This window comes from Nelumbo nucifera, chromosome 8, assembly GCF_055504915.1.
Source record: "Nelumbo nucifera cultivar China Antique chromosome 8, China Antique-T2T, whole genome shotgun sequence".
NCBI lineage: Eukaryota > Viridiplantae > Streptophyta > Magnoliopsida > Proteales > Nelumbonaceae > Nelumbo > Nelumbo nucifera.
Genome location: NC_142656.1, coordinates 11,583,000 through 11,605,822, shown reverse-complemented (window position 1 = coordinate 11,605,822; position 22,823 = coordinate 11,583,000). Strand labels below are relative to the sequence as shown.

Here is a 22,823-nt window from a genome sequence, read left to right as displayed (position 1 = left end):
CTTTGACGTAATTGGAAAAAAAAACCATAAATGGAATCGAACATAGTAGCAGTGACCAGGCAAAATCTTTTAACGAATGCTGTTTATAGTAATTGTCTATAAAATAGGGTTCAAGTCGGGTTGGCCCGAGTTAACAGTTTATATTATTCCGGGCTCGGGTTTCAGGTTGAATCCAATGAAATTTAGACAAAATTCTAACCCTAACCCGCAAAAGTTGCACCAATAGGTCCCCTACTATAAACCCACAGGTGGACATGAACTACACATTCCATGCAAGAATTTGAAAACTTAAAACCTGCTGAAAGCAAGATCCAAGGCAATGGTAAAACAAAGAGTTTAAATACTTGCATATAATTAAAGATACACTTAATAAATGTATAGATATAGTGATTAGGATGCACATGGATGAACCAGAAGACTTGTATTAAAACCCATAAATACATCAATAAACGCTGAAAGCTTTAAGCCATGTTTGGTGAAGACTCCAGAAATCCTAAAAATATCGACTTTTCGGTGAGGCCATTTAAGTAGCTTCTCGGAAGCAGATCTAGCAACATATAAGTGCTCCCAAATGGGCCCTAAATATATAAGAAACACGTATTTTAACAGTATGCGGCAAAATGGTGAAAAACTAAGATATACATGAATAAACTTAGGAAGCTAATATATCTCAATAGTTTTTAATTCCAACAATTAACGTTTTCCATCTTTTTTTTTTTCTTTTTATTTAACTTATTTAAACTGCACCAATATCTATATATCTAGCAAAATGGCTGAAATCTCATGGATACATTGCTAATGCTGTACTTACACCTCCATACGTATCAATACTTGGAACTTCTATACTTGATATAGCCTTGAGAAAACATAATCCTTTTGGCAACTGATCCTTTTGACCTCTGGATTTGGAGGTTGATAGTATATTATCATTTGGTTCATCTTACTCTTACACATAACAAAAGATGCTGACACTTAATTAAGACTAAGCAGCTCTATTTTCTAAAAATGGTTCATCTCACTCTTACATCCAGTGACCAGAAATTAATGAGTATATTAATGAGCACATTGGATAGTCAGGTTCAACTTCCTATAAATCTATGTCTGGTTGAAGAGATGAAGAGAGCAGAACAGAGTTAATTTAGAGTTGCAGAAAAGTTTCATCAGCTAGCTAGTTTGTTTCGTTTAATATTTTTAAGAATGAAGATGAAGGGTAATGGTATGAGGGCAGTTATGGTGATGGTTATGGTGTTGGCCTTGTCCATGCTTGCAACCACTGTATCTGCCTCTTTCACACAATGTTACGCACAATGCTTTGGTTCCTGTGTTACTACCAAACATACCCCCATAGCTTGTGGTATAAGTTGCTTGAAACAATGCATTGCAACTCCTCCGAATGATCTCCTTTACCCCTGCACATCGGGTTGTGCATATTCCAAGTGCTCTAACATCAGTACTGAGCAAAACCCTGGTATGAATTCTCTCTCTCTCTATCTATCTGTCTATCTATCTATCTATAACATTTTCTCACTCAGATGTTTGATAATATTTTGCAGCTGCAGAAGAAGTGGAGACCTGTGTCAATAGTTGCTCTCAGACATGCAGCAAGAAGCATTAGTGATTGACTCTAGTTGTGCTATGATTGTTCAAGAATAAAATGAAATAAAATATGAAGATGATATGATCAGTTCTCTTCTGTTTTGTCCCTTTAGCTACTAAATCTTAATGAAAAACTTGTTTTTTTCTCATTTATTTCCTTTCCCAAAAGAAATGGAAATGCTAGGTCATAAACAAGGTTTAAAATATATTGATGCATATCATATAACACATATGATGTTCCAAGGTGTCAGGTCTTAAACCGGATATGCTACCCATAAGATGCTATGCTTATAGAAGCATACACCTCAAGAGTTCGGTTCAGCTACCAACACACAACACAGGGTGTCAACAACGTCCCAACCCAGCCATTAATGCAACCGTACAATGGGAACATCTCCCATGAATGATAAAAGGAGATGTTCCCAATGTGAGGGTGGCTTGTTGGAATAGGGTTGGTATACGTAGTAGACTATTCTAATACTATAGTGGAGACTCATGCGATGCATAGGAATACGTGAAATTTCAATATGATGATAGGAAGCATTAAATTAAAATGTAAACATGATGTCATTAAGAGATGAGAAAGGCAACAAAAAGACCTTATCACTTCTAAGAAATACAACAAAACCAGAAATAGCAAAGAAAGCATAATTTAAAAATTTCTAAAACCCCAACAATTTCATTCCATGAGGTGAGACCAACTCTTTTTCCTTAAATAAAATTAGTAAAAGGATATTGAATGGATCTTTTAAGGGAAAATGGGAATTGTTGAGATTGGTCAAATCAAGCAATATAATAGGTCTCCTTTAGATATCTCTACTTGGGTTCTCCATTATGAAGTGCTAATTGTATACTAAAGATGATTAGGACCAAACTCTTAGTATATACGTGATATTCATTAAAGTATTATCCAAGACCAATGAAAAGAAAAAGAAAACAAAGAAACCCATGCATGCGAAAAAAACCAAAAAGTGAAATAAATGGGGAAAATTTCACTTTAGTACCCTAAACTTTGGGGGTACTTAAACTTTCATATGTGTCATTGCAGTACCTAAACTTTAAAAAGTGTCAAAATGGTCTCTGTCATTAATCGATCGTCAGTTATCTGTTGAAAATGTCAAAAATATCCTTCAAAAAGAAGACACTGTTCATTGTCTTCTACCTTGAAACTGAACCGCTTGAGGTGTTTGAGATTCTAGACTAATGAATCCATTATCTTCTACCTTAAGATCTGAAACACATTCTTGTCTATTTATTTCTTTGCTTTCATTTGTTGGTTCCCTCTACCATATTTCATTTGTTTTTTTCTCTCATTTTCTTTGAAGATAACCGGTTAAGTCTCAACGTAGAAAACAATGAACAGTGTCTTCCTTTGAAGGGTAATTTTGACATTTGCAACAGATAAATGACGGTCGGTTAATGGCAGAGACCAACTTAACACTTTTTGAAAGTTTAGGTACTGTAGTGACACGTTTAAAAGTTTGGGTACTAACTTGACACTACCCCCAAAGTTTAGGGTACTAAAGTAGAATTTTCCCAAATAAATATAACTCAAAGAATTTTATTGATATTTAAGAGGAAACACAGGATTACAGATACACCAATAAGATTGTTAGCCTTAACTAACAACAACAGAATATAAAAATACTATAAGGATCAATTTGGAAATAGTACAAATACAAATATTTAGAAAACAAAACCTTGTATTTTGTATTATTTTGCATGTATTTACGGACAATATTGCAGCAAATTACATCACTTAGCCCCAATACATTCTTTTCTTTGCAGTCCCTTGTTCATGAGTGTTGGAAAATGAGGTCATTATAATTTTAGAGGAGAAGCTCTGAGGCGCGTCTAAAGACACTGTCTTTAGAACGTTATTTGCCCCCACTCAGTTTCACTGAGTTTGCTGTTGGGTTAGATGCAAATTTGTTCCCAGAATACAACAGAGCCTTGAGCGAGAATCTGCAACCAACAAAGTTGAAGAATCTCCAAAGAAACCTTCTGTGATACTATAGCAGACCGGACTAAGATAGAGAGAGAGAGAGAAAGTGAATTTCGAAAATGTGTGTTTTTGAAATACGAGTCATGCTCCTTAAATAGTTTTTGAAGTCTGGCATCAATGGTCAGCATCGCACCAAAACCAAAGCCGCCCTTCGCGAGCAAAATACGTCTCTAAAGCACCTCATTGCAACATACACACGCATGCACGCGCGTTGCGTGGTATCAAACCCCCATACTCTCCTCTACTATTTCTAAGGAGTGTAAATCAGCTCCTATTAAAACACTGAAAGCAAAGCTTATAATTTTCCAATGTGGGATAAGTTCAAAACTGGATTTTGTAAGAGAGAAGTTAATTTTTCAATCAAGTGTGCAGGTACAACTTCTCATGTAACTAACCAATCAAACCCATTGGATTTAATCTCTTATGAGATTAAAATCCAACAATAAAAACCTTGTAATTTCCACAACTCATTGAAACTAAAAAGGATCACCAAATTAAAGGTCTTTAAGGCTCACTTGAATAATTTCACTAATGCGATCAACCTCCAAAACACCAAGATTCAGGAATAAAATCATATCCGCTTTACTCTGAAAAAACACATCAAATAAAAACTGAACCACTAAGAAGATGAATGGTGAAAATTTCCTTAGAAAGGAATTTTAATTGCACAAATTCATAACATCAATGTGTTCAATTTCATAATATAGGGACACTACTTGTCAACTTGATCTAATCGCCAGAAATTGGTAAAAGACAGCAGTGATGTGTCAATTTGCAACTTTGGAGGAGTAGTGAGCAAGCAAAAGCTTTTAAATGATACAGTCTATGTAGTTTTCTGTATAAAACCAGGGGCCAAAATGAACCCTATCAAACGCAAAGAGGTTGAAACTTAAAACAGAAAGATCCAAATCAACGACTATTAGAAAGGCAATTCTAAAATCAAGATATACTTAATAAATGCATGGATACAGTGATTGAGTAACTGAAAGGTTCATGTTAATTAAAACTTATAATACATCAATAACACGGAATTTAATGCTGTGTTTGGTTGCAATGCAAATAAGTCTGAACTGATGCAAAACTATGACAGTGCAAATGATTTAAGTGTAAATTCTGACCTATTTTTGTTTTAAATTTTAGATCATTTTGTTTGATTGCAGTATAAATGAAGTAAATTAAGACATGAAGCAGAATAAAGTAAAATCCAAAATAAATTATAACAAGAATTTGCATTTTTTTTTTAATTTGCAGTCCCATGCATTTGTACTAGTGCAAATAAATTTGCACAGCAACCAAACACAGACTTATGGATCAAATGAGTAGAAAAAGAAAAAGTTTAAACTGAGTGAATATCTGTCTTAGTGACATTGGATGCATGGACTGATACTCATTGATGCACTGCCAGTACCATCAATAAACCTCCATACATTTGGGCCAAAATGAGAATATACCAGATAATAGTATCAATGGTGGTCTAAAGAATAGAGAGTAAAGAAACAAATGAGGCCAAATTTCATATTGTTTTACCCTGCATCCATTATCTCATTTTTCACTGGCACAAATGCTTCACTTGACCTCTTGGACATCATTAATACTGAATTTAAGGCTCAAATGAGTAGGAAAAAAAAAAAACGTTTAAACAGAGTAAATATACATCTGTGTGAGTCTAGCATTGGATGCATGCATGGACTTACTGATACTCATTGCTGCATTTCCAGTACCATCAATAAACCTCCATACAGCATACAGGTGGGCCAGAATGAGAATATTCTAGATGGTATTATCAATGCAGGGTTCAAAAGAAAAGAGAGAAAAGAAACAAAGAAGCAAGTGAGGCCAAATTATCTCATTTTTCACTGACACAAATGCTTCGCTAGCTTGACATCTTGCACATAGTGAAGTGTGTTGATACTTAATTAAGACTAACCACCTATACTTTCTAAAAATGGTTTAGCTTACTCTTACATGGAGATTAATGAGTAGATTAATGAGAACACTGGATAACCAGGTTCAACTTCCTATAAATCTAGTTCTGGTTGAAGAGATGAAGAGAGCAGAATAGAGTTAGTTTAGAGTTGCAGAGAAGTTTCATCAGCTAAGAGCTTTAGGGTTTGTTTTGTTTAATATTTTTAAGAGTGAAGATGAAGGGCAATAGTATGAGGGCATTTATGGTGTTGGCCTTGGTCATGCTTGCGACCACAGTATCGGCCTCTTTCACAGAATGTTATCCGGCATGCTTTGGTTTATGTGTTATTATCAAACACACCCCCAAACAATGTGCTATCAGTTGCTTGAAACACTGCATTCCAACCTCTCGAAATGATCCCCTTTACCCCTGCACATCGGGTTGTGCATATTCTAAGTGTTCCAACATCAGTACTGAGCAAAACCCTGGTATATATCATCTCTCTCTCTCTCTCTTGATATATAACATTTTCTCACTCAGATGCTTGATAATATTTTGCAGGTGCCGAAGAAGTGGAGGCCTGTGTCAATGGTTGCTCTCAGACATGCAGCAAGAAGCATTAGTATTTGACTCTAGTTGTGCTATGATTGTTCAAGAATAAAATGAAATAAAATATGAAGATGATATGATTGCTTCTCTTCTGTTCTGTCCCTTTTCCACCAAGTCTTAATGAGAAATTTGTTTTGTTTCCTTTACCAAAAGAAAATGGAAATGCTAACTTAAAAACATGCATGGTTCAAGATATTGCAATGTACTGAGTTGGAATCTGCTGCACTAAAATTAGTGACATTTTTTTTTCCATTTAAAAGATCACGCAAGTGAAAGCACTTTTTGAAAAGCCCTATCAGACAAAATGCCAGATGAATGATGTTTCTATCTTTTTCAAAGAGAGAAGGAGAGAGATGTCATAGGATAAAAAAGTTGGACTTCATTTTTTATACAAGATGGTTTTATGGAAGGGCTAAAAATTGCCCCTCCACTTGAAGTAAATTTAGGTGTTAAAAAAAAAAAGAAAAAGAAGGGATAAAACCAGCACCCACCATGAAATGAATATAGATTTAAATATAGATTAAGATTTTAAAATTATTATTAATGAATATGGGATGAATCGGCTGTAAGTTTAACATCCACCATGAAAAAGGATCATTTCCTTCCATTTAAAATGAGTCAAAGTAAACTCAATGAATTGGTCATTGGCAGAACACAAGAGCAATAACTCCACCCATTAAACTCAATGTAAATGTGCATTTACATTGTCCACTGACAGCAAGGCATCCATTGGCACATACATGTTAAGAAACCTTTCAACCTAAAAGCTTAAGCTGTTAGATGAGGTCGTTGAATAGATTTTTATTTTCTAACAATACGTAAGAAAATTTCCCCATGAATGTAACATATATGGCTGTGTTTGGTTGCAATGCAAATTTATTGGCACTAGTACAAATGTATGGGAGTGCAAATATAAAAAATGCAAATTCTTGTTTAATTTTGTTTTGAATTTACTTTATTATGCTTCATGCCTTAATTTACTTCATTTGTAATGAATCAAACAAAATAAACTAAAATTTGAAACAAAAATAATTCAGAATTTATTGTTTGTAGATCTGATCGGCACTCATCCCCACTTCCACGCTATAAAATATTAGAAGTATAGTAACCAACCCAATATGTATTCAGCTATTCTATTTGAATATTTTAGCCATGCATCTATTAAACCTGACCCACTTAGTATGATCTAAATAGCAACTGGATTTGAACCATTGTTGATTGGAAACATCTTCAGTTCACTATAAATGAATTGATTATATTTAAATTACAACCTTTTAGGCTGTTTTGATTTGAAACAAAAGGTAGGGAATTTTGGGTTTTAGTTATAAACAAAATATTCAAATCATCTACATTAATAAAAGATAATAAACTTAGTCATATTTTATAGGGTAAATTGCTAAAACTTACCCTGAAGTTTCTGGTTGTTGCTGAAACCTCCCCTGAAGTTTGGTAACTGTAATCACCTTCCCCGAACTTTCTGTCATAGGAGTTCAAATCAGACCCCCACAACATCCCACGGCACATCCCAGCCATGTATTCAGAATATCTCCCAATGATGACATCATTATTTCTGGGTTGCAGCTTTTTTAACCTAATTATGTGATATGGATGGTTATCAACAAATTATGGCATCATCATTTGTCATAATTATGTGAGTTTTAGATTTGGGAAATTGTTCAAAACCCACCATCACTTTTTATGAATTCTCTTAAGCTCACCATAACTTTTCAAAACGTCCAAAACTCACCATGTCAATCAGATAACGGTAACTTGACTAACAAGCATTGTTAATTTATTATTTTACCCTTCATTATATTCGATCCATTTTGCAATATACCAAAATTACCCACGTCATTCTTCAACCCAAAACCCTAACAGTGAGAAAGCATTGGCCGCTATTTTCTTCCTCCATCGGCCGTTACTTCTCCCTTTGTCTGAGAACTTGAAGATTTGAGGATTTGATACTGATTAATGCTTAGAGCACCAGAGAATGATTCTATTTAATTTGCCCATTTGATCACCAAATTGCAAAAATGAAAAACCCATCAAGCCATCACCACCACCAACAACATGCTTTTATTCTTTGACTAGCGGGGGCCCGAGCGATGCACGGGATTTATTAAGCAAAAGCTAAATAATAGAAATGGTCATTTACTAAAATACCCTTTATAGCTTCATGGATTAACTAAATCTACCTTATAGTTAGTATTTTACTAAACACCACTTATAATTTTCAATGGATTTAATCAATCGTCCATTAGATGATAGTGGAAAATGACAGTGTTGACCCTAATGTTCATTAAAATAAATTTAATCAAAAGAAAATAAAGATAAAATACCATTTTTTCCCTTAATAAGACATGGGCAACCACTCTATTGGTTATATTTGGTCAATTTTGTTTTCTATGCAAAAAAAGGTGTTAAGGGTATTTTTGGAATAAAAAATCATGGGCCTAATGGAAAAACAAACACTCCTTAATGAAAGGTTGATTAAGTAAATAAGTTGTAAAATATATGGGATATTTTAGTAAAATGAAAGCAATAAGGTAGCTTTAAGTAAATATGTAAAACTATAAAGTGTGTTCTAGTAAATGACCCTAATAGAAATACATAAGAGCATACAATTGTTTTATATTTTCAATAATTAATAATTATTCATATTTTATATACTGATGATGCGCAATCTGGAAGCTCCTAGCTGGAAGGTTGCCTGGGCGTTGCTCACGCGATCGTGCTCTTCTAGGAGAAGCTCGTAGTCAGGCCGAGTCTTCCACTCCACCCTTTCAAAGTCGAAGTCATTAAGTTCTTTGACATTGACATAGACCAACTATATCCGAACTCCATTTGTAACATCATAGGTACCATTTCCCTTTTCCACGATTACAACCAACCTTTAAACCTCGACATCTTCTCTTCGATCCTTTCCATCAAGAAGAACTCGGCTTGTGTTCTACTAGAGCACATGCGAAGTTATTATATGTCTCCTCGCCCCGGGTACAAGCTGTTGCACGAGCTTCCAAACAAAGTCCCGACCTAGAAGAGACGCTACTTCATGGTCCATAACACCAAGGCGTGGCCCTTCCTGACTAACGGGAGAGCAGCCATCTAGGACTCCAGCGTCAAATTGGGCCCAAAGACACGGGAGGAGGTTTGATCTAGGGCAAAGCTCGGCCTGAAGTTCAAAAACTTCGTGACCGAAGAGAAGCTTGTATAAGCCGGTCTAAGTCCTCCAGGTAGGTCGCCAACTGTTGTATTTTTTTTCTTTGTTTGTTTTACTTTGATGTTGCATCTAACTCGGTTCGTCATTTGTTACAGTTGCCATGGATGGCATCCCCGCCAACGAGCTCTTCGAGAGCATGCAAAAGGGGAAGAAGAAAAAGAGCGCCTCCAAGAAGGCTCGCCTCCATACCGAGACCACCAACTCCAACGTCAGCGCCTCCATCCCCAAGCACCCACCAGTCGCCTAACAGCCTCCCATGATCGACTTGGTTAAGGAGGACCAAGGCAAGACTACTCCGCCTCGCGTGCCCGAGGAGACCACGTCTTTTGAGCCTCAGCCCGTGCAGGCGACCACCAGTCCGTCGAGTAGCGATACTTCTACTCGGAGCATTTTGACTCCGAAGTTCGGCCTCCTCAAAAGCAAGGATGCAGTGTTCGCCAAGGAGATCACTCGTTGGGCTGACTTACCGGCCACTCAGCTCGGGGCCAGAGCGGCCACTCGTTGGGCTGCTTTATACTTAGATTTTCTTCATACTTATACTTGTTTTTTTTCTTTTGGCAGGTGAACTCCTCGATCCATGCCCTGGCCTACCGGTCTGAGATGAACTTGAAGTGAGCTCTCGAAACCGAGCAGTCCTCCTGAAGTGCCCACTCCGAGCTCAACTTAGCTCATAGCGAGATTAACCAGCTAAAGAACGACGCGTGAGCCAAGAAAGAGCTATTGACTGTTAATGGCGGAGAAGAAGGAGCTCGAAGCAAAGAAGAAGAAGCTTGAGGAGCGTGAGGTGGCTATGAAGAGAGAGAGAATGAGAACCTCGAGGCACTGGTGAAGGAGCGAGCTGAAATTCTGCTCCAAGCGATGGAGGAAGCCAAGGCCAAGGCTATCGAGGAATATAAGTCTTCGGTGGAATATCACGAGAAGTTGGTTGAGGTCGAGACAGTGGGCTACCACAAGGGATTTAAGCTCAGTAAGTGGTTGACCTGGTGTGAATTTCCCCACCTCGACCTCAGTTCCATCACAATGTTTAAGATCACCAAGGAGATGGTTGTAGAAGCCGTAAAGGACCCGAACTCCGAGGAGGAGAGCGACGACAACCTTCTCGACGATGAGACAATGGGAGAGGGAGAGGGAGATGATGCCGCCGGGGACCACATGGAGATAGATCCGCCCGCCAACACCTCTGTTGGGGATGAGGATCCCCGAACTGACTGATACCTCTTTTCTTGGAGACCCCCCTTTGTAAATACTTGATGTCCCGAGCCTCCGAGCTCGACTAAACAGTTGTAATCTTTTTCTCCTTTTTTTTTACTATGTACTCGAAGTGTTTTATCAATGGAATACAAGTATTTTGCAAAATTATTTGTGTGCAAAATTTTTCTAAGTATAGATTACTCCCAATATGGCGAGATAAATAGGTGGATTTTATTGATAGTAAGGAAAATTCTATGGTGGATACATAACAAGACAGTGTTTTCTATATTTTTGAAATTATTTACTTCTACAATATGTGATGAATCGGCTTTAAGTTTAACATCCACCATGAAAAAGGATTGGTCATTGGCAGAAATGTGCATTTGCATTGTAGATTTTTATTTTCTAACAGTAAGTAAGAACATTTCCCCATGAATGTAACATATATGGTTGTGTTTGATTGCAATGCAAATTTGTTGGCACTAGTACAAATGCATGGGAGTGCAAATATAAAAAATGCAAATTCTTGTTTAATTTTGTTTTGGATTTTAATTTATTATGCTTCTTGCCTTAATTAATGCAATCAAACAAAATAAACTAAAATTTGAAACAAAAATAAGTCAATTTATTGTTTGTAGAAAAGATCGGGACTCATCCCCACTTCCACGCTATAAAATATTACAAGTATATTAACCAACCCAATATGTATTCAGATATTCTATTTGAATATTTTAGCCATGTATCTATGAAACTTGACCCAATTAGTATGATCTAAATAGCAATTGGATTTGAACCATTGTTGATTGGAAACATCTTCAGTTCACTATAAATGAATTGGTTATATTTAAATTACAACCTTTTAGGCTGTTTTGATTTGAAACAAAAGGTAGGGAATTTTGGGTTTTAGTTATAAACAAAATACTCAAATCATCTACATTAATAAAAAATAATAAACTTATAGTCATATTTTATAGGGTAAATTGCTAAAACCTACCCTGAAGTTTCTGGTTGTTGCTGAAACCTCTCCAAAAGTTTGCTAACTGTAATTACCTCCCCTGAACTTTCTGTCATTGGAGTTCAAATCAGCCCCTCACAACGTCCCACAGCACATCCCCACCACGTATTGAGAACATCTCCCAATGAAGACATCATCATTTATGGGATGAAGCTTTTTTAACCATCATTTGTCATAATTATGTGAGTTTTACATTCTGAAAAGTAATAATTATATTGGTTTCAAAGAATTAAGATATGGATGCAAAGGAGCCAAGTAGCATAATTGATAAGGTCTCTTGTTGGTTGTAGCAGAGACTTGGGATCAAATCCCACCTTCACCAAGGTTGGGGATACAAGTTTGGAGGATGGGCTACCCCCTCCCCCCGCTGGTTGTGTAGCCCCATAGAACTAAAAGGAAAAGATTTGCATGCATAAATATTAATTATACAATCATTTTCAAAGCTTCCTAAGTGTGTCTTCGTAGTTTATACTTCATATAAACTATCAAGGTATGTGGTCTTCATGTTTATAAACCTTATTTATTGTTATCTAAGACCTAAATTTGGTGTTCTTAAAATTATTTTCCTGACATATTCATTCAAATTTTTCTACTCTATTTTATGTTCAAAGCATATACGGATAAGTCTCTTAAAATTGATTTTCTAATACTCATTAAATTTCCAATACTTATTTGAACCTTTAGTCAGGCTTGGATTTCTCAATGAAATAAAAAAATAAATAAATAAAGAGAATTAGAACCCAAAGAGTACTCTCTTCTTATTCCTCTCAAAGAGGCTGACATGAACCCTATCACACGCACAAGAGGTTGAAACTTAAAACAGAAAGATCCAAATCAAAGAGTATTAGAAAGGCAATTATAAAATCAAGATATACTTAATAAATGTATGGATAAAGTCACTGATTAGCTGGAAGATTCATGTTAATTAAAACATATAAGGCTGCGTTTGGAAACAATTCAAATAAGTGTGAATGCAAATATGTAGAGTGTAAAATGGTTCATATAAACTGTAAAATTATGTTAGCTTTGAACTGATAAATTTACCTTCTTACCAAACAGATTTTTAGCTGTAATAGATGCTAAGCACATGCAAAAGTGAAGCAGAGTGCAAATTTACCCTGAACTGAGATTTATGCTCAATTTGCATCATTTCCAAATGCAGCCTAAATACAACAATAACACGGAATTTAATGTTGTGTTTGGTTGCAATACAAATAAATTTGAACTGATGCAAAACCATGACAATGCAAATGATTTGAGTGTAAATTCTGACCTATTCTTGTTTCAAATTTTAGATTATATTGTTTGATTACAGTACAAATGAAGTAAATTAAGACATGAAGCAGAATAAAGTAAAATCCAAAACAAAATTAAACAGGAATTTGCATTTTTTTTACATTTGCAGTCCCATGCATTTGTGCTAGTGCATATATATGAATTTGCACTGCAATCAAACACAAACTAAGGATCAAATGAATAGAGAAAAGAAAAAATTTAACCTGATGAGTGAATTTCTGTCTCAGTGGCATTGGATGTATGGACTGATACTCATTGATGCACTGCCAGTACCGTCATTAAACCTCCATACAGCATACAGGTGGGCCAAAATGAGAATATACCAGATGGTATTATCAATGCAGGGTTCGAAAGAAAGAGAGAAAACAAACAAAGAAGCAAGTGATGAGGCCAAATTATCTCATTTTTCACCGACTCAAATGCCTCGCTAGCTTGACGTCTTGCACATAGTGAAGTGTGTTGATACCTAATTAAGACTAAGCAGCTATATTTGGAAATTAATGAGTAGATTAATGAGCACATTAGATAGCCAGGTTCAACTTACTATAAATCTAGTTCTGGTTGAAGAGACGAAGAGAGCAGAATAGAGTTTAGAGTTGCAGAGAAGATTCATCAGCTAATAGCTTTAGGGTTTGTTTTGTTTAATTTTTTGACAATGAAGATGAAGGGTAATGGTATGAGGGCAGTTCCCGTGATGGTTATGGTGTTGGCATTGGCCTTGCTTGCAACCACAGCATCTGCTTCTTTCACACAATGTTACGCACAATGCTATAGTTCTTGTTTTACTACCAAACATACCCCCATACAATGTGGTATAACTTGCACGAAACAATGCATTTCAACTCCTCCGAATGATCACCTATACCCCTGCACATTGGGTTGTGCATATTCCAACTGCTCCAACATCAGTACTAAGCAAAACCCTGGTATGATCTCTCTCTCTCTCTCAAGATCTCTCTCTCTTTTGATAACATTTTCTCACTCAGATGCTTGATAATATTTTGCAGGTGCAGAAGAAGTGGAGGCCTGTGTCAATGGTTGCTCTCAGACATGCAGCAAGAAGCATTAGTATTTGACTCTAGTTGTGCTATGATTGTTCAAGAATAAAATGAAATGAAATAAAATATGAAGATGAAGATGATATGATCAGTTCTCTTCTGTTTTGTCCCTTTTAATGAAAAACTTGTTTTCTTCCCTTTTGATTTCCTTTCCCAAAAGAAAATGGAAATGCTAGGCCATAAACAAGATTCAAAATATTGCAACGTATTGATGCATATCATATAAATCTAATACATTAAAAAAATTATAACGAATGTCCCATTTGTCGGTTTCTGTAGACTGTTAAACCTAATAAGCTTAAAAGGTAGAGAGTGTGGACCTTTTTACATGCCCAATGAGCGTGCTGTAGTGGCTTGTTGGGATAGGGTTGGTATACGTAGTAGATCCCTATCCACACCTGATGGGGTAGTAAATCAAGCTCTTCTTGTCTTAGGTACTAACAAGCCTTAAACCCCCAGAACGTGTGAAAGTGTGCCATGTGCATTTTATGGTCAACATTTTATATTTTTGCTTCATATAAAAAGAGGAGATATTCTAAATCTAACCTTTTTTTAGAAGAGAGTCTAACCATTTTTAAGTATTGATGCATAACAGTCTTGTTTCTCAACTTATCAGAAAGCAACATTGGTGGAAAGGTCAATACACTATTCTACTACTATAGTGGAGACCCATGCGATGCACAGGAATGCCTGAAATTTCAATATGATGATGATAGGAAGGATTAAATTGAAATTTGTAAATATATACGGTGTCATTAAGACATGGCAATTTGACCTGCCCCCGTCAGGTTTTAAGCTAGTGAAGAGATGAAAAAGGCAACAAAAAGACCTTACCACTAGTATGAAATACAACAAAACCAGAAACACCAAAGAAAGCATAATTTAAAATTTGCTAAAACCCCAACATTGTCATTCCTTGAGGTGAGATCAACTCGGATATTGGGGGGATCTTTTGAGGGAAAATGGGAATTGGTGTGGTTGGTCAAATCAAACAGTATAACAAGTCTCCTTTAGATATCTCTATTTCGGTTCTCCATTATGAAGTGTTAATTGTGTTTCTGTCCATTATGAAGTGTTAATTGTGTTCCTGTCATGGTTGAGTTGGACAAAGATGCCACGTGGTAATTCCGTGGTCATCCTCTCTCTCTAGATACGTCAACACCACGTGTGACGGAAGAGCACGATTAAGAAGAAGTGCCATGCACGGACAAGGAAATATTGGACTCCACTGGGGAAGAGGAAACCTCCCAAAGACCTTGGTGGACAACTTCATCCCGACAACCCCAAAAGCCCTATCCATCTGGAACACGACACCCAACTATAAATAAGTATTCCCCGCTCAAGGTAAGCGACTTTTTGGAAGAACACTCTTTGAATTTCTCTGCACTATCTCTTCGGCCCGGCCCAGCGCTACTTTAACATGCTCGGCCCGACCACCTCTTTCTCTACGCAACTGACCTGAGCATCGAAGAGAATACAAAACTTTATATTTGTTATTATTTTACATGTATTTACGGACAATTTTGCAGCAAGTTACATCACTTAGCCCCAATACATTCTCTTCCTTGCAGTCCCTTGTTCATGAGAACCTTATAATATCCACAACTCATCGAAACTAAAAAGGACCAGCTAATTAAAGTCTTTAAGGCTCACTTAAATAACTTCACTTAAGAAATCAACCTCCAAAACACCAAGATTGAGGAATAAAACCAGCTCCGCTTTACTCTGAAAAAACACATAAAAAAAGAGTGAACCACTAAAGAAGATGAACGGTGAAAATTTCCTTAGAAAGGAATTTTAATTGCATAAATTCATAACATAATATCCTTGTACGTTGGCTCAAATGACAATTTGGTACCCAAATTTTAAAATGTGACAATTTAGTCCCTAAACTTTCTAAATGTGATAATCCAGTATCTACCATTAATTAGTCCGTTAATCAGCCGCTAAGTGATATTTGAAAAGTCAAAAATGTCCTAAGAATGTCATCTAATTCTCTTTATCAACTATCCAAACATTGACAATAAAATGAAAAATTCCAAATTCTAGATTCTTCTATATAGTCACTAACTTTTTTGAATAGAAGAGGCTAGGATTTGGGATTGTTCAGTTTTTTGTCAACGTTTGGATGGTTGATAAAGAGAATTAGATGGCATTCAAAGGGCAATTTTGAATTTTTCAAATGCCACTTAACGGTTGATTAACGGACTGGTTAACGGCAGGTAGGGGTGGATTCGAGCCGAGCCGAGCCGAGCCAAATAGTACCAGGCTCAAGCTCGGCTCGAGACTGTTCTACAAGGCTCAAGCTCGACATGAGTCAAAAATTCATAAGCTCGGGCTCGACTCAAGCTCGATTTTGAGAAAAAATATTTTATAAAAATAAAAAAATTATATATAAAAATATTTTTTATTTGATATTTAAAAAATTAAGAACTATAATAATTAATAATTATAATATTTTATTATATATATTATTTTCTATAATTTTATTATATATATATATATATATATATTCGACCCAGCTCACGAGCCAAGCTCTAGTAGACTCGAGCTCGGCTCGTTTAATAATCAAGCCAATGAATTGGGCTCCAACTCGAGCTCGAGCAGCTCGTGAAAAGCTTAGCTAGTTGCCACCCCTAACAGCAAGTACTAGATTGTCATATTTTGAAAGTTTGAACACTGGATTGTCACATTTTAAAAGTTCAAATACTAGATTGTCGCATTTTAAAATTTGGGTATTAAATTGCCACTCAAGCCAAAATACAAGATACTGATCGGGAATTTTCCCAAACTTAAAACAGAAAGACCCAAGTATTAGAAAGGCAATTCTAAAATGAAGATATACTTAATATAAATGCATGGATACAGTGATTGATTAATTGGAAGATTGATGTTAATTAAAACTTATAAATACATCAATAAGAAGGAATGTAAGAATCAAATGAATAGGGAAATAAAAAAGTTTAACCTGATGAGTGAATTTCTGAGAAAAACCCTGGTATATATCATCTCTCTCTCTCGATAACATTTTCTCACTCAGATGCTTGGTAATATTTTGCAGGTGCAGAAGAAGTGGAGGCCTGTGTCAATGATTGCTCTCAGACATGCAGCACGAAGCATTAATGTATTTGATTCTAACATCTATGGTTGTTCAAAAATAAAATAAAATATGAAGATAATATGGTTGCTTCTCTTCTGTTTTGTCCCTTTTCTACCAAATCTTAATGAGAAATTTGTTTTATTTCCTTTACCCAAAAGAAAATGGAAATGCTAACTTAAAAATATGGTTCAAGATGTTGCAATCTACTGAGTCGGAATCTGCTGTACCCAAATTAGTGACATTTTTTTTCCATTTGAAAGATCACGTAACTGAAAGCACTTGTTGAAACTCCCTATCAGACAAAATTCCAGATGAATGATGTTTCTATCTTTTTCAGAGAGAGAGATCGGTTAAAAATTTGAAATTAAGTTGGACTTCATTTTTTATACAACATGGTTTTAAGGAAGGGCTAAAAATTGCCCCTCCACTTGAAGTAAATTTAGGTGTTAAAGAAAAAGAAAAAGAAGGGATAAAACCAAGAATCAAAGCATTAGATGCATTGTTTTGACCCATGAAGGAGTTTGGATCTTTTGCCAATAAAACACTTTCCAACACCCTACAAAATTCATCTGACGCCGCACACTTCACTATGAAACTGAGGTTCGCCATATGTTAGATCTGGGGATTCATCATGTATGGGATGTACGATGTTAGATCATATTGATAGGGTGTTGAACATATTTTGTTGGTAGGTGATCTGGACTCCCCATTAAGACGTTATCTCATCTAATTCAAGGTGAGACCATAGCAATATAATACATCAATGGTTTTGATTTGGCAAAGTCGTAGAAAAAGTGGTTTAATTGTAGAGTGTTGTGGTGGAGTGAGGATGTGGAGAATTCCACTTGGTACTCCATGCATTAGGAATGAATATGACATGTCCACCTGAACTTTCTGTCAAAGCTGCAACTAGACCACCTCTGGTAGAATCGTTAAAAAGAGACATGGAAATGTCCAAAATACCCATGCAGTTATGTTTGATAAAAATGTTTATTTTCCAAATTTGCCCTTTATCAATCACTCAAAGGTAAAGATGCAACTTTAAATTCTCCTTGTGTTTTATAGTTCATAAAGTTTGTATTTGTTTCTTTTCCAAAGAAACCAGCCTCAATAATAACTGCATGAGTGTTTCAGACATTTTCATGCCTTTTTTTAGAACTTTTACCAAAGAGGATCTACTTGCAACTATATCAAAAAATTCAAGGAAGGTGATTGCAATTACTAAACTTCAGGGCATGTTTCACACTTCCATAAATGATCAGAAACTTCAATGGAGGTTTCAGAAATTTACCCTATTTTATATGCATGCATAATAATATTGCTAACTAATTTGGGTTTTCAATTGGATCAAATTCAATTTGGATCTTCATACTTCCTTGATTCATTATTGCAAATCTTATATTATTTGCAGTCCAACTACAATGCAAGTATGTCTTTGCACATGTAGAATGGCTGATTTGTTATTCCATTCCCACTCGTGTCAATTGTACATTCATACCTCTCTCTCTCTCTCTCTCTCTATCTATCTATCTATATATATATATGTATATATATATATATATATTAATTCAATTTCAAACTTATTTTCTAATAATATTTTATGTTCAAAAAAAGCAACAAGGGAAATTTACCCTATGTATCTAGCTAGGTTAGGAGACAACAACTCCACCACTAAGATCTTGCTTCAATTAGGCGGTGTTCAGCATCGTGTTCATCTTTCGGTCCCGTCCACGGGATGAACACCTATTCGGCTAGTTGTGGATGGAACTGGTTCACGCTATATGGTGGACCGGTCTCGTCCACACCCCAATTTCTCATCCACAGTAAAACTTGTGGTTAGGGCCCGTCCATAGTCTATTTTTGATCCCCTGCTTCACACTCTCCCTGAAAGGCTAAAACCCTATTGTCTGTTTCACATTTTAATATTTTTGTCAATAAAATATTAATTTTTTTACATTATTTTTTAATTTTTAATGTTTTTATCAATAAAATAATATTTTTAAATATTTAAAATATATTTTAAAATTTTTAACTATTGTTTTTATAAAAAAAATAATATTTATTGGTTAATATTAATTCATTGATGCATTTTTCAATATATTTATCATATAAAATGCAAAAATTAGATATTTATGATTAACTGCGTATATCATTCACAAAATGTATATGAGATACATGGAATCAAAAAGTGTGGTGTGAACCTCCACACCATGCCTACAAAACGCCACTATGGGTGTAGACTAATCCAATCCACACAGTTTGTCCATAGTTCAAAACAGTTGTGGATTGTAGTGTGGTGTGGATTGGTTCCTGCCACAGGGTGTGATGTGGACTAGTCCACACCCACCAATTTCTCATCCACACTACAAAACACCCATTTAATTGTCATAATTATGTGAGTTTTAGATAACTTACATTTGACATTTTCTTTTCTTAGTTCATGCATGGTTATCAACAAATTTTCTTTTCTTAGTTCATGTATGGTTATCAACAAATTTTCTTTTCTTAGTTCATGCATGGTTATCAACAAATTTTGAAAACAATCAATCACTAAAATTTATATATTTATTTTAATAATAATTATATTGGTTTCTAAGAATTAAGATATGGATGCAGAGGTGCCAAGTGGCTAAATTGATAAGGTCTCTTGCTGGTTGTAGCAGAGACTTGGGATCAAATCATCCCACGGGGATACAGGCTTGGAGGATGGGTTACCCCCTCTCCCGCTGGTTGTGTAGCCCCATAGAACCAAAATGAAAAGATTTGCATGCATATATTAATTATACTATCATTCAATTTCAAAGCTTCCTAAGTGTGTGTTTATACTTCATATAAACTATCAAGGTATGTGTTCTTCATGTTTATAAACCTTATTTATTGTTATCTAAGACTTAAACTTGGTGTTCTTAGAATTATTTTCCTGACACTCACTTAAAATAAGGAATGTAAAATGCAGCCTTAGCCTCCAAGAAGCCGGTCTAGGCCTATCTATGTGAAACTAGGAATTTTTAAGGCTATGTTTGGTTTGAAGGAAAAGGTAGGGAAAGACAGGGGAACCTATACAAGGTTTGTAAAGGTTTCCTTACCTTTCCCTTCCTTTCCCTGCATTTTCCTTCAAACCAAACATAGCCTAATTGTACAATTTCACTACATCAATGTGTGTAGTTTCAGAATTTAGGGGCACTGCTTGTCAACTTAGACAGAAGTGATTTGTCAATTTACAACTTTGGAGCAATGAACAGGCAAAAGCTTTCAAATGATGCAGTCTATGTACTTTTCTCTATAAAACCAGGGGCTGACATGAACCACATCAGACGCATAAGAGATTGAAACTTAAAACAGAAAGACCCAAATCAAAGAGCATTAGAAAGGCAATTCTATGATATCTTAATAAATGCATGAATACAGTGATGGATTAATTAGAAGATTTATGTTAATTAAAACCTATAAATACATCAATACACTGAATTTAAGGCTCAAATGAGTAGAAAAACAAAAGTTTAAACAGAGTGAATATACATCTGTGTGAGTCTGGCATTGGATGCATGGACTTACTGATACTCATTGACGCATTGCCAGTACCGTCAATAAAACTCCATACAGCATACAGGTGGGCCGAAATGAGAATATACCAGATGGTATTATCAATGCAGGGTTCAAAAGAAAGAGAGAAAACAAACAAAGAAGCAAGTGATGAGGCCAAATTATCTCATTTTTCACTCACACAAATGCTTCGCTAGCTTGACATCTTGCACATAGTGAAGTGTGTTGATACTTAATTAAGACTAACCACCTATACTTTCTAAAAATGGTTTAGCTTACTCTTACATGGAAATTAATGAGTAGATTAATGAGAACATTGGATAACCAGGTTCAACTTCCTATAAATCTAGTTCTGGTTGAAGAGATGAAGAGAGCAGAATAGAGTTAGTTTAGAGTTGCAGAGAAGTTTCATCAGCTAAGAGCTTTAGGGTTTGTTTTGTTTAATATTTTTAAGAGTGAAGATGAAGGGCAATAGTATGAGGGCATTTATGGTGTTGGCCTTGGTCATGCTTGCGACCACAGTATCGGCCTCTTTCACAGAATGTTACCCGGCATGCTTTGGTTTATGTGTTATTATCAAACACACCCCCAAACAATGTGCTATCAGTTGCTTGAAACACTGCATTCCAACCTCTCGAAATGATCCCCTTTACCCCTGCACATCGGGTTGTGCATATTCTAAGTGTTCCAACATCAGTACTGAGCAAAACCCTGGTATATATCATCTCTCTCTCTCTCTCTCTTGATATATTACATTTTCTCACTCAGATGCTTGATAATATTTTGCAGGTGCCGAAGAAGTGGAGGCCTGTGTCAATGGTTGCTCTCAGGCATGCAGCAAGAAGCATTAGTATTTGACTCTAGTTGTGCTATGATTGTTCAAGAATAAAATGAAATAAAATATGAAGATGATATGATTGCTTCTCTTCTGTTCTGTCCCTTTTCTACCAAATCTTAATGAAAAACTTGTTTTCTTCCCTTTTTATTTCCTTTCCCAAAAAGAAAATGGAAATGTTATTGAAAGCCATATTTCTGTTACGCCAATAACTCTGTCTCACCATTCTGAAAACTATGTAATATCAAGCAAAAAATAAAAAAAAGAAAGATGAAATATGGTTTTAGATCTAATACGTTAACAACTCCCTACATGTGAAAGAAACACATTAACCTAAGGTTAACAAGCCAAATATTACCCTCTGTCTTTTTCTTTATGTATTGGTGAGATACAAACAAATAGTTTCATGCATTAAAAACAAAGTTGTTTTCTGTAAGTTATAGATGAAGTTATCGGCAGACGAACAATTCATGTTAAAGATTAAACCTAAACATTGATGAAGTTATCAACAGAACAAAGAAGATTTTTTGTTTAAAGGCTTAAAGCTAACTTGTTCTAATAAGTAATAATAGAAACAAAGGGGTTATTGGCGGAAATGAAAAGGTTTATTGGCGTAACAGAGACCAGAATGAAAGAAAAAATAGACAATAAAAAATAAAAGCTAACCGGTTCGTATTATGGAAATGGTTGTGCTTTTCATGTGCTCTGCAATGGTGATGGAGAGGAGTAAGTTCGGCCTCCTTCTCTCTGCTTTTTGATTTTAGGAAAAAAACTCAAACCCAAATAGATGTAAACTGTAAAAGTTGAAAATAGTTGGAGTTTGTCATTTAAACGCATTGGGACAAGCAATTCTGACGTGGATTAATAGATCCAGCTGACCCAAAAAAAATCTTGGGACGGATGCTTTCGTCCGTCCTTGAATGAGCCAAAGTGAACTCGTTATTGATCTCAGATGTGCAGAAATTAAGCAGTAATCTTGTTTCTTAGCATACCCTCAATCCCATGTTTCTGTGATTTCAGTGGGATTGAGGAGGATGGCTATGTAAGTTGGTTCCATGCTTTAATCAATTTTAATGCGAAAGGCCAAAAAACAAAGCAAAATAAGTCATTGATTTTAATCTGATTTTCAAAAGGTGTCTCTGCTATGGTTTAAAATATTAATGCGTATTCCTCGGTAGATATGATAGTATTGCCTGGGAATCGTTCAAACAACCGGTTCCATTTTACTCCAAACAACCTGGTCCTTGGTCAAAATTTGTTGAATTGATCAGTGGTCTGTTCGACTCGATCAACAGTTTTGGCCATCCATTTGAATCGAACTGGCGACTAGAATGGTTCCAGTTCTATGTCGATTTTTAAAACCTTGATATGTATTGATTTTCAAGGTCCCTAATACGCTAAATATATATAAGGATTTATAACAAATGGCTTTATTCAAAAGCTAATAGC

The 22,823-nt window shown here is 35.6% G+C and overlaps 1 long non-coding RNA gene across 2 annotated transcripts; it reads right to left on the bottom strand.

Annotated features, from left to right (window-relative positions):
- Window positions 1-3,338: 3,338 nt before the first annotated feature.
- Window positions 3,339-22,359, bottom strand: LOC148789625 (uncharacterized). Of its 2 annotated transcripts, XR_016079291.1 has the most exons (5): window positions 22,041-22,359; window positions 16,865-16,976; window positions 15,550-15,621; window positions 12,660-12,705; window positions 3,339-4,188 (listed from the first exon to the last, which is right to left on the bottom strand). It is a non-coding gene; the product is annotated as an uncharacterized LOC148789625 (long non-coding RNA). The 2 variants fall into 2 exon arrangements; XR_016079292.1 differs by lacking the exons at window positions 3,339-4,188; window positions 12,660-12,705 and adding an exon at window positions 12,968-13,122 and having other exon boundaries at window positions 22,041-22,355.
- Window positions 22,360-22,823: the final 464 nt, after the last annotated feature.